The sequence below is a fragment of the Elaeis guineensis genome, chromosome 8, assembly GCF_000442705.2.
Source record: "Elaeis guineensis isolate ETL-2024a chromosome 8, EG11, whole genome shotgun sequence".
In the NCBI taxonomy this organism is placed as follows: domain Eukaryota; kingdom Viridiplantae; phylum Streptophyta; class Magnoliopsida; order Arecales; family Arecaceae; genus Elaeis; species Elaeis guineensis.
The window spans coordinates 111,402,601-111,415,401 of NC_026000.2; the positions used below are offsets into that span (position 1 = coordinate 111,402,601).

The following is a 12,801-nucleotide window of genomic DNA, read 5'->3' on the forward strand; positions in this document are numbered from 1 at the left end:
AATAATACTGCGATATTAAAAATAATATTGTCTTATTATAAATCAGTATTACGTTACATATTATAAAATAATAAAAAAATAATATTATCTTATTATAAATCAATATTATATTTTTATAAAATAATACTACTTTATTGTATAAGAATATAACGATCTTCTTATCTAAAATAAAAAATTATTTTTAATTTATATTTGAAAGTAAAGTTATATACTCCACGTCGTCTTTTTGCGCCGCCTGCGGCGCACAAAAAATCTTTCTTTAAGAGAATCCGGACTCCGTTGACTTCTAACTTGATACTCCCTACCCTTGGTTTTAACATTCTTATAAAAACTATCTCCCAACGCTAGGGTAGGTCAGAAGGTCCAAAGAGCAAACATACTTCCCAACCCAAATTCTTGGTTTTCCTCCCCATCTCAAATCCCTCACCGTCCAAGAATCCAGAATTGGAGTGGGTTGTGGAGGAGGAGGTCGTGGAGGTGCCGGCTACTCATTCCTCATTGCTTTCCTTGGGTCGGACTGAAATTTGGTCTGCCTCTCAACCATTGGATCTCAACTCGAAGGAACTCTAGTTGCGGGAATATCACTGCAAGGATGCTTCAATCGGTAGGTACATTGCTTCTTTGGAGCCATGGGGACCGTGGAGACCGCCAAAGATTGATTGGAAGGGAATGGAGTCACTGGAGAAGAGGGAAGAAGGTTTGGAGTGGGTTTTGGCACAAAAGAAATGAATTAGAAGTGCCACGGCGATGGGATGACCCATTTTAAAGTGCCCATCCCCAACACAAGTGTCAACTCGAGTGAATGCTTGATTCAACCCTTGAATAGAGGGGAGAGAAGGGGAAGAAGAGTTTATATCAAAAATCCGTCTTTTGATTCCAAAGGTGAGATAGCTGAATATATTCTTTGCTTTTGTTGTAGTTTTATAATTTTCTAGTTTGTGTAAAATAAATGCCTTACAGGTTCCACAGCAGAGGAATGACGAGGAATGTGGCATGTTAGTCCTTTATGTTATATACCTTTTCCTCCAAAATGCTCTCGAGAATTTCAATCAAGAGAGATATCCTCATTTTGTTAGTTTTTATGCTTTATTCTTTTTCTAATTTCAAACCTCATAGTGTATCAGATGTTATGAAAATAAATCTCTGCATATTCTTTTATTTTTTAACTAACTGCACAATGGCGTACTTTGGAAGACTTGGAATAGAGATCATCAAATATTAGCGAATAGAGATCTTATTATAAATATCTTCAAATTAGGATCCAGAATTAGCAATCACAGTCCCATACTCCAACTTATGCACCTTTGCAGTTCCAGAGCTCCTTCTAGGCCCTACCACCATCATACTTTGCAATGCAACTATAGTCACCGTCATCCTCTCAGTCCCAAATGTAAAGTCATGAGCTTGTTATCCAATAGGCAGAAGGATCCATCCTAGTATCTCATGATTCTGAAATCAAAGAAATTGAGAAGAATGGACGGATTCAGTGTATGGGAAAGTTCCATAGAATTAAAAAGTCTGATGCTTCATGATCTCGATCTATAGACGTTCAAGAGGTACGAGCCATGAAGGATAAATTCAAGGCTTAGGAGGAATTGTTCTGATCTTGTAACACTGCTCAGGCCTCAGAGATGGTTTTCTGATAAGCATATCTTAAATACAGCAAACCAAGTAAAAAATTGATAGGTTTGATGTTAATTTATTTCATTTGAAAATGAAGATTGTAACTTATGTAATTTATCTACATCATTCATAGGTGCTCAATGCTGCTAGTACAGCAGATGATTCTTCACAGGATGCTCCTTGGGTTCGAGTTATCATATCCATTATATGAAGACAGTAAGTATATATATCAACCTTAACAATTTATATTTTATCTTTTTAAATATAAAATTTTTACAATATTTAAGGTATAGTTGACTTTTTTTTTTTTTGGTTTCTTTATTTGTGGGTACATTCATGGCAAATGAGAATTAAAAATTTCAGTTCCTTTTCAACATTTTTGAGTTTTATTATTATAATCTATTATGTTTGGACTTATGTAATTCTAAATTGATGTTGAATATGTAGATGCGTGGATGTTAAAAACATGGTTGAAGCCATTCATTGTTAATATGTTCTTAATTTTTATGCTTGCATATGTTTGATAATTTCAACTATATTGAAACTGTTGTAATATACAAAATAGGTACTTAGCATATCTAAATCTTATCAAACTCTTGAATTAAAAAGAAAAAAAAAAAATCTATACCCACATTTTATCCATTGGCAAAAGGTGTGAAGAATACAATTAAATGATCTTTATCTACAGAAACAAACTATAAGGAAAGCTTTTACCTGCAAAAGAACAGCCATATATAGGAAAAGTTTTAGCTATAGAAACAAATATGTAGGTTAAAATTTTTAGCTATAGAAAATGAATTATAGGCAATTCTTTTACTTACAGAAGAACAAACTGTAGGTAAATCCCACATACTTACACCAGCATATGAAAATCCATAGCTAGAACCCTATAGTGATGCTGCTGCTACCGATGAATACATCAATCATCTGTATAGCCCTTTTTTGACTACTATGGATGATTTTTTAGCTCTTACCAATGGAATTTGTCCATTGGCAAATATCTATTTTCCTATAGTAATAGAATTCTTGATAATAATTCAATCTCCCAATTTTTTGGTTGTTTTTTATGTTGTACTTTTAAATAAATTATCTTTTACAACATTGAGAAGGATGATTGATATGTACGATGTCTTAGAATAATGGCTTCAAGATTATTTTAGGATTTGTGTGTATACTGTACTATTTTGGAATTCTTTTTGATCTTATAAGAGCTGATTCAATCAAGTATTGATCCGGTGAAATCATAAGCATGTTAGGATAATTTTAAATAATTTAATAAAATTTGTAACTTACTTTTCTAATAGGTAGTTCTGACTATAATATATTTTTCTTTCATAATTTTGACAGTTGCCCAAACTTCATATATCAAAAAATACCAAATGAAATTTATCCATACATGGGATCCTCCTTATGTTAGATATATGTTCTAGAAGCCAATCTTGGCTTACGTATATCATATTTCTAGGATGTATTTTTGTGCTTGATGGGCAGTTTATTTCATTCATATTGTATGTGTCCATGAGTTGTCTAAGGGATTAACAAGATGATGACACATTTTCAAAGAGTTGAGAATTTGAGGTATGTGTCATTGATGGTTAATTCCTAAATTACTTCCGATTATAGGATCATCATGAAAATGGTGATTGATCCAGATAGACTGGTACACGGTTATTTTCTTTGGATAGATGAGTCTCGAATCTGTAATGTAGGAATATTGGAGTGAGAGTGCAGATGGTTGTTAAAGAATAACTAACACTGAGCATGACCAATAGAAAGTTCACATGGATATCTGCTAATTCGTTAGTGACTTTTTCGATGCTGCAGTTGTGTGAATAGTTCTCTAATCTGTGGTATTACGACTGCTCATAATGAGGCTTTTGGAGTTTGACTACATAGAAATATTACCTCAATGAGTCCTTGTAGTGGATATTGATGATAATTGATCCACTGTGTAAGCAGAATATACATCTAGATGGGATCTATCGATCTTAGTAGAAAGGAGTAGTTTTATAAAATTTGAGAGGCTAAGTCTTTAAGTCTATGGCCATAGCAATGTGATTGATGGAAAATTTTTTTTATGAGAATCACAGTCAGACTCAAGCTAATTGAATCTATCATATGACTGATGTTGAGATTTGATGATTTATCTATAACCTGTCATCTGGTCCAGACTCACGATATAGAGACTGTATCATACGGTAACTACATCTAGAGGTTCATCACTTTTATTCTGCTAGGTTGCCACTACATATTGCTAGATGTTATTGATGGATTGTGAGAGATCATTAGGATTGTTCGGGATTGACAATCCTTGTTGAGTAAGAGTGAAATCGTTCAGGCCCATTGCAAAGAGTTTCAATGATACTATGATAGAGATCATGGTATATCTCACTACTAGACATAATAGAATCTATGGGGTCACACAAAAGAGGTATCTAACTGATCAGATGGTTGAGTTGTGATTATGAATCGCAATAGGATTTAATTATTAGTGTGATTGATGATTAATCTAATGCAAAAGTTACAATTGAAAAATTCACTAAGTATTAGTGAATCGTAGGAGGATCAATTAGCAATTAGATTGCTGTTTGGCTCTATATAATTGAGCTATGAGATTCAAATTAGATCTAATTGAATTAGATTCAGTTTAGATTAGTTTGGATTTGATTAGATCTAGCCTAATTGGCTTATGAGATAACCTAATTGCATAAGGAGAATAATTCTTACTTTAACTAGGACTTGATTGAATTAATTTTTTAATTAGATTAAAATTTAATCCAGATTTAATTGAGTTTCTAATTAGACTAGAAATTAATTTAATTTGGTTGCTAACTAATTCTAAATTGGTTAGGATTAAATCAAATTTAAAATGGATTTAAATCAGCAAACAAATGAATCCTAGTTGGATTAGGATTTCTCTTTGGCGCCACCTCTCTTTTTGCACCACCTAAGCCCAATGCCAAATCTGATTTGGCATGTGGTTGGACCAGCCCAAGCATCTCCACACCACCTCTCTTATGTTCAATTTTGATTGAGATCAAATTTGATTTGATCTGATTTTGATGGGATCAAAACAGGACTCCTAGTTTGATTGGGTTTCATCTTAACAAATCTAGCCTTACACAAACTCTAGCCTTATTATCCTTGGATGCCTCCTATCTAAATAGAGGGGCTTTGGGACGTAGAGAGGATCTGAAAACCTCCTTTTGGGCGTGGGTTCTCTTTGGGGGCATAGAAAAATTCAAAGGAGATAGAGAAAGGTTCTCTCCTCTCTAAGTCTTCTTCCTTCTATACTTTATCTTCTTCTTTCTTGAGATTGTCTTGGAGATTGAAGGAGATCTTGTTCAACCATCAAGAAAGCATTCTCTGCAAGGGAGCTAGCACTCCGGAGAGAACATAGAGCCTCCGATTAGATCAGACTTTGTGTGGATATCCGTAGAGGTCGGACACATATGCGGCTAAATCAGAACCTGAAGGCATTCATAGATCCGGATTCGAGAAGTTCTATGATTCAGGTATGTGATTCCATCACAAATAAATTTTTAATCTCTAAAATCAGATGTTTTATGTTTTATTTATCATCATATAAACTAAATCAATAGGTATAAAATTTTGATCTATGCATGCGTAGGATTAAAACTGTTTTAATCTTGACTTCCGCTGCTTAAATTCAAAATTGTTTGGAAATTTGCATGTAAAATACCTAAAATCCAACACCTCATGCATCACTTAGTTTTTATGGTTTCTTAATCGTATACTACATGTGGCCTATGCATCTAAAGAGGCCCTAAATTGGTATCCATCGGTGAGCCATAGATTTGTTTAGTACTTTAGTTTTCTTGTTGGAATGTTTGATCGTAGATTTTGAATATTTATGGAGTTAGACTACTTTTTCACATTTGGCTGCACACAACTTCACTTGCATGCACCCTTCAACAAAATGTTCCAGACGTCGACTACCACTTAACAGTAAAGAAACTTGTCAATTTTTATGCAAAAGATGAAGGCCTTGACAAATTTTTAAAAAATTTTCAATTTTACAGTATTGCTGATTTGATATTAATGCAATTCAACTAATATTATTTTTTCCTTCCTTGTATCTCTTTTTTCCTTCTCTTGCTAAGGCAAACACTTCTATATATGTCCAAATCTGACTCTGCCTTTTGTGTCTGTGCAACATTAATGAAGGTCCAAGGCCATGGTAATGGGATGAGTTTCCTGTTTATACCTGATGTGTCCTATTTGTTAGACTTTTATTTAAAAATAAAAAATAAAAAGATTTAAATTTGTTTATCTCTTAAATTTTAGTTATTTAAAAATATTAAAACACTATTTTTAAACTTAACAATTTTTTTCGAAGAGACATGATTCTTCGGAAGAGAATGTTGTTTTTCGAAATATGATGTTTCTGAAACATCGTATCTTTTTGAAACCATGATGCCTCCTTAGTAATCTAGATAGAGTCTATAAATAGATTCTGGATCTGACTATTTAAAAATAATAAAATTTTTCTCTCTTCTTGTGTTTTGTTTCTCTCTATTACTTTCTGAGACAGAGATCATCTTTCTCTTTTCCATTTTCTTTTATTAATTGGGCATCTGAAAGAAATCTCTTAGGTCAGCGCCTCCCCAACAATTATGCTTGGGAGGGGAGGATCGAATTAAGCCGAGTCATTGTACCTTGGGAATAAGATCGCCAAAGACCTACACGTAGGGGGCGAATCACGTTCTTAGGGTAGTGTTTCATACGCCTCAATTTAGGCAAGATCTTTTCAATCTTTTATTTATTTTAGTATCTATTTTTCTTTATAAAACCATCTAAGAATCGTAAGAACAATAATAATAATTTCTAAGCTTTTTGAACGTATTTATTCCAGCAGTCTAAGAACGTGATCTTGATAAAATTAGAAATTATTATTCGTTGTTTAGAATTAACTTTAAATTGATTACATAATACCAAAAATTTTAGTATTTATCATTTAGAGATTGTTCTTCTTAGGATTTTAGATTTATTAGCAAACTTATTTACTCTAAAAATAGTGCACATTATTTTCTACAATTGTTGAAAAAAGAACATAGAAAATTTCTGCACTTCTAAATTCTTTAAAGAATTTTTTTTGCAACATTAAAAATAGTGCAGAAATTTTCTGCAGATTTCAGCAGATTTTTTTTTTAAAAAAAAATTATCCAGAAATTTTCTGTTGATTAAAAAAGTGGTGCAGAAATTTTTGCTCTTGCATTAAAAGCCATGAAAAACAACCTTAATTTCTGTTTAAATTAGTCTTTGCAGGCTTTTTAAAATCCATGCAAAATTTTTGTTTAAATTAATTTCTGCATGTTTTTTCTGTAATTTTAAAATCTATGCAAAAGCATAAAAAAATTTTGTTGCCTGAAAGTTGTGCAAGTTGATAGTTATTCTTTCAAAATTAATATTGCTGCTGCCTTGAAAAATATACAAAATAATATAGTTATTTTTTTTGTCATATTTTTAGTATAATCATTTAATTTTGTTCTTATTAATGTTCTTTATTATATTTATTTTAAAATCTAGAATTGTATCATTCTAAGTCATTAATTAATTACTCAAATATATAAGGCTAAACCGCTTGAAACTTTATTTGCAAAACCAATTAAACAACCAAAACATCATAAATGGCTTCATTTGATGATCATAGTGCAATTAAACCCAAGAACTTATGGGGGTAAGCTTTATTAGTAGCCTGTTATATCCTAAATAGAATATATTTTAAGGATGGAAATAAGACTTCTTTTAAACTTTGGAAGGATAGAACTCCTAGATTAGATTACCTAAAAGTGTGAAGGTGCTTAGCTAAGGTAGATATATCTGAACCTAAGAAAATAAAAATTGATCCTAAAACTATAGATGCAATTTTTGTAGGATACTCCTTAGATAATAGCACTAATAAATTTTTAGTAATAAATTTTGAAATAAGTGACATCTCTAGTAACACTCTAATCGAGGTTAGAGATGCTACTTATTTTGAAAATATCTTTTCTTTTAGAAATCAAATTTCAAATCCAATTCAATCTGATCTATCTTCTAATCCTAGTCTCATTGAATCAGAGTTTCCTTATGATTCAAAAAAGAGGAAAAGATCTAACTCTGATCATGGACTTTCTGAACCTAGAAGAAGCACAAGGGCTAGAAAAGAAAAAGATCTTGATGAAAGCTTCTTTACCTTTTTTGTTGAAGGTGAATCTTTCACTTTTGTGGAGGCAATGTTTTCACTTGATGCTCCTTTTTGGAAGGAAGTCATTAACTCTAAATTCAACTCAATAATCCAAAATAAAATATGGATCCTTACTAATCTTCCTCCAGGTAGTAAACCATTAGGTTGTAAGTGGATATTTCGCAGGAAGCTTAGACCTGATGGATCAATAGAAAAGTATAAGACTAGATTAGTAGCTAAGGGGTATAATCAGAAAAAAAATTGGATTATTTTGATACATATTCTCCTGTAGCTAGAATATCTATCCTTAAAACTCTTCTTGCCATTGCTTCCATCTATAAGTTGATCATTCATTAAATGAATGTGAAGACTGTATTTCTAAATGGAGATCTAGATGAAAAGATCTATATAGAATAACCTGAGGGATTCATAGTTAAGAGATAAGAGAATAAAGTTTGTAAACTTGTTAAGTCCCTGTACGGTCCTAAACAGGTGCCTAAACAATGGCATGAAAAGTTTGATAGAACTATTCTTTCATTTGGTTTTTCAATCAATGATCATGATAAGTGTGTCCATTTCAAAATCATTGATGCTGATTCTGTGATCTTCTATTTATATGTCGATGATCTTTTGATTTTTGAAACTTCTCATAAAGTCATATCTGTAGTCAAACAATTCTTTTCAAATCACTTTGATATGAAAGATTTAGGTGAAGTTGATGTTATCCTAGGAATGAAGCTGATCAAATCTCCTGAATGGATAGTCCTCTTTCTCATTCTATCAAGAAAATGATTGAAAAGTTTGGATATTCTGATCAGAAATCTATATCTACTCCTTATGATCTAAGTATCCATCTTAAAAAGAATTTAGATGAACCAATTGATCCACTTAGATACTCTTAGATTATAGATTTTTTTCTTTATGTGGCAAAGAGAACAAGATCTGATATTGCCTATGCTGTAGGGAGATTTAGTAGATATATCCAAAATCAAATGAATCTTATTGGTCTGCTGTTGAAAGGTATTTCGATATCTTAAGGGAACCCTTGATCTATCTCTCTTGTACACTGGATATCCTAAGGTGGTTGAGGGTTATAGTGATACAAATTAGTTTACTGATTAACTTGCTCTTAAATCAACCATCGGATATCTTTTTCTTCTCGATGATGCTGCCATAGCTTAAGGATCTTCCAGGCAAGTCATTATATCTTGGAGCATCATAGAGGCTGAATTGATTGCTTTGGATACCACCTATACTAAGGTAGAGTGGATTAAAAATTTTATCTTAGAGCTATCTTTAATACTTAAACTAGTTTTGGCCATATCAATTCATTGTCATAATAGGGTTGTATTCAAACTGACTAATCAAAAAAGTATAAATAAAAAGATGAACCGGCATATTTGGATTTATCATAAATTTGTAAGACAACTCAAAAAGAGTAATGTCATTTTCTTGGAATTTTTTGAGTCAGAGAAAAAACTTGGCAGATCAATTAACCAAGGATTTGTTTAGGAATGGAGTCCTAGAATCATCGAGGGGGATGAGGCTTAAGCCCACTATGCGATCACCGATAGTGGATACCCAACCTCTATGATTCGAGATCTCATGAATGAGGTTCAATGTGGTAGAAATAAAGCTTATTGAGTGATCATTTCTAGAGCATATTATCAGAGTATATTTTCTCCCATCCTTATGATGAGTGCTCTTATTAGTGATAAAATAATTTGAAAAGGATGAGCTAAGCTCTTAATGAGTTCAAGATAAAAAATCTGTAGGGTGTTAGATCACAAATATCCTTGGATGACTTATCTATATGAGAATTATCGTATAGATCGTGACTAGAGGTTTGGGTTAACCCCAACAAAATTTTCATAAAAAAATCAAGATACTAAGCGCAAGGCCTCTAAATGGCATTGACCGCGTAAAGACCCATTTGATCCATTTTATTTGTGTGAAAGTTGAAGTCTGAGTTAAAGGACCTAATTCAAAGTCTAATCCACTATAGTTTCTTCAGATGAATACTATCAATACTAAGTGAAGTTCAAGTCTAGAGGACACTTTACCTATTGTACAATATAAGATGCCTAAATATTTATCTTTCTAATTTTTAAAATTTAAATCTTTTGTTGGGGATTGTTAAAGTTTTATTTTAAAATAAAAAGTAAAAATATTTAAATTTTATTATTTAAAAATATTAAAACTCTATTTTTAAACTTAAATGGTTCTTTCTGAAGAGATACAACTCTTCGAAAGAGAATGTTAGTTTCCTTCCAAAAAAATATGATGTTTCTGAAACATCGTATCTCTTCAAGATCATGATGCCTCTTCGATAATCTGGATAGAGTCTATAAATAGGTTCAGCATCCGACTGTTTAAAAACAATAAAATCTCTCTATCTCTTCTTATATTCTGTTTCTCTCTATTACTTTCTGAGATAGAGACTGTCTTTCTCTTTTTCATTTTCTTTTATTAATTGGGCATCTGAAGAAAATCTCTTGGGTCAGTCTCCCCAATGATTGTGCTCATGAGAGAAGTATTAGACTGAGTAGGGTCGTTGTACATTGGGAATAAGATCGTCGAAGACCCACACGTAGGGGGCGAATCATGTTCTTAGGGTAGTGTTTCATACGCCTCGATTCTGGTAAGGTCTTTTCAATCTCTTATTTGTTTTAGTATTCTATTTTTCTTTATAAAACCATTTAAGAATATAAGAACAATAATCATAATTTCTAGATTTTTTGAACGTATTTATTCCAACACTATTTACCTTAATAGACAAAATGTTTTGACATACAAGGCTTACGGTTCTCAGTTTTTGACACTTTTGTTGTGACTTATGAGTAAAAGTATTCTTGACTAATCTTGTATTAATGCCATAGATGTGTTGGGTCCATTTGTGTTTTATTTAGAAAAACTACGCAAGGAATTGATAGGTCTTAAGACCATGGCCTAGAAAATTAACCAAAGATATTATTTTTCCATCTAGGGCCTTTTTTTCTGAAAAAAAGGGTAAAATCCAGTACACTAACAATACACTCTTTCTTTATATGATTCGCAATAACTTGATATGGTGCATGAACCACGAACTAACTGCATCAATTTACATATTATATAAACTTTGTACCTGTATCAACGATAACAATTCTTTGCTACTATTTCTTGGAAGACCCTTCCTGCCTAGTGGTATATTTATAACTCATGATTTCTTCTCCGAAATGATATTTATCACTTGGTGACATAGGGTTATGCTCTATTTCATCATATAATTTTCTTGCAAAATTTGTTATTGTTCCATATGATTTAAGAAATTCATTCTTACAAATTTTCTGATCATAATTCTCTTGAATTTTCTCTCTGTCTATTCTTCTTTTCAGGCGGTTTAACATTTCATGTTGTGTGAGGAGTATCTATTTTTGGCATTTTCTTCCTTGTCCTCCTACACATGGTTAAAAATGTGATCGCATTGCATGCTGATCTCTCTCATGACCTCTCTCTTTGCGAAGTGAGAGCAGGCATCCATCATTGAAGGAGCAGAACAACAGTCTCAGACCTGTCAACAAAAATGCTTCCTGGCAGATGCTGCCAGCCATCAATTGGGTATCTATGAATCCTGCCAAATTGGTGGTTTAGTTTGTTTATGCTGTGGCATACTAATAGTCTATATGTGATTGCTGCTACAGAGGGTCATGATGTTGACCTCCATTTGGATTTGGTCAGCTTCTCTTGTGTGATAAAATGAAAGGGGATTCAGTTTCTTTTTGTAGCATTTCTTTCATGTGATAAGCAATAACTCTAACGTAATGGTTTTGCAATTCAACAACTGCATTCGAATCTGGACTTTTTTCACATATGACGTTTTTCCCTTCCTTGGACTTGAAACTTATAAATAAGAAATTAAAAATGTGATCAACTCCTAAGTATGTAGTCCTGAACAATGTTATGTAATCATTAACGTCTCTATCATTTTCCCCTAATTTTGTGGGAGAGGCTTGTACCGGGCACCAGCATTCGCATGATCTATGGGTCCTGATCGAGGTTAGCTGTGGATTCTTTCCTGATTCTTAATGAGCTTTCGTTCAGGTAATCTTATTAGTCTTTGATTTTTTTTTTCTTTTTTTTTTTAATGTTATTATCTATTGTACTTTCAAAGTTATGAATTGCAATAGGGGATGGGTAAAACAAGTATAGGAAAAACAATTGCTCAAAACCCGACTTAGGGTGCTGAAACTATCTATGTTAGCATAGAAATGTATTAATTTGGGTTATATCTATTGCATGGACGAGCGATTCACCTTCGATTGTTATGATGTCACCCATTGGATTGTACAATAGCCATTTCAAGATCTATAAAAAAAAGATGAAAGAAATGTATGGAGTGCTTTGAGATCTATGCGATGTGCAATCTAATGGTGGACATCATAAAAGAAGATGAATCGTTTTTTCATATGAAAGGTAGATATATCCGTACTCAGTGGAACTTGGGGTTTTTTTTTTTATTCCCATTGAGGTGGTCAAAAAATGATCTTTCACGCGTCTCTTTATTTATAGTGTAAAAATTTCTGTCATTTAACTGGCATGGTCACATTTTTGGGGTGGGAACTGAAAAAAATAGATTAGATGTGGACATACATTTGCCTACCAATATGTTGGGTGGATGTCTGGTCAGGACACCACCTCCCAAGATCCTTTCAGTACCACGCGATGCAGCAGGAAGAAAGAAGAAACAAAACTAAAGAAAAACAATCAAAATACGTGGATCAGCCACAAAAGGGCTCGCCTTCACGGGACATGCAAACTTCACTATGAAAAAGAAATTTTACAAGAGGAGACCTCACCCTCAACCCTTGTACACCCAATTCTCTCTCATCTGAAGTTTCCCTCACAAAAGCTCTCTCTCTCTTGGAGACCCCCCTGAACCCCTGAAGAGCCTGGCGACCGCTGTCCAGGAGCCTCCTGCTCCTTCTCTCACAGCGCTCTCGCCTTTCTCT

The 12,801-nt window shown here is 32.9% G+C and overlaps 1 long non-coding RNA gene across 1 annotated transcript; it reads left to right on the top strand.

The window, feature by feature from the left end:
• The first annotated feature begins 354 nt into the window (after window positions 1-354).
• Window positions 355-11,604, top strand: LOC140851036 (uncharacterized). Its single transcript, XR_012133820.1, has 3 exons — window positions 355-882; window positions 1,757-1,839; window positions 11,188-11,604. It is a non-coding gene; the product is annotated as an uncharacterized lncRNA (long non-coding RNA).
• Window positions 11,605-12,801: the final 1,197 nt, after the last annotated feature.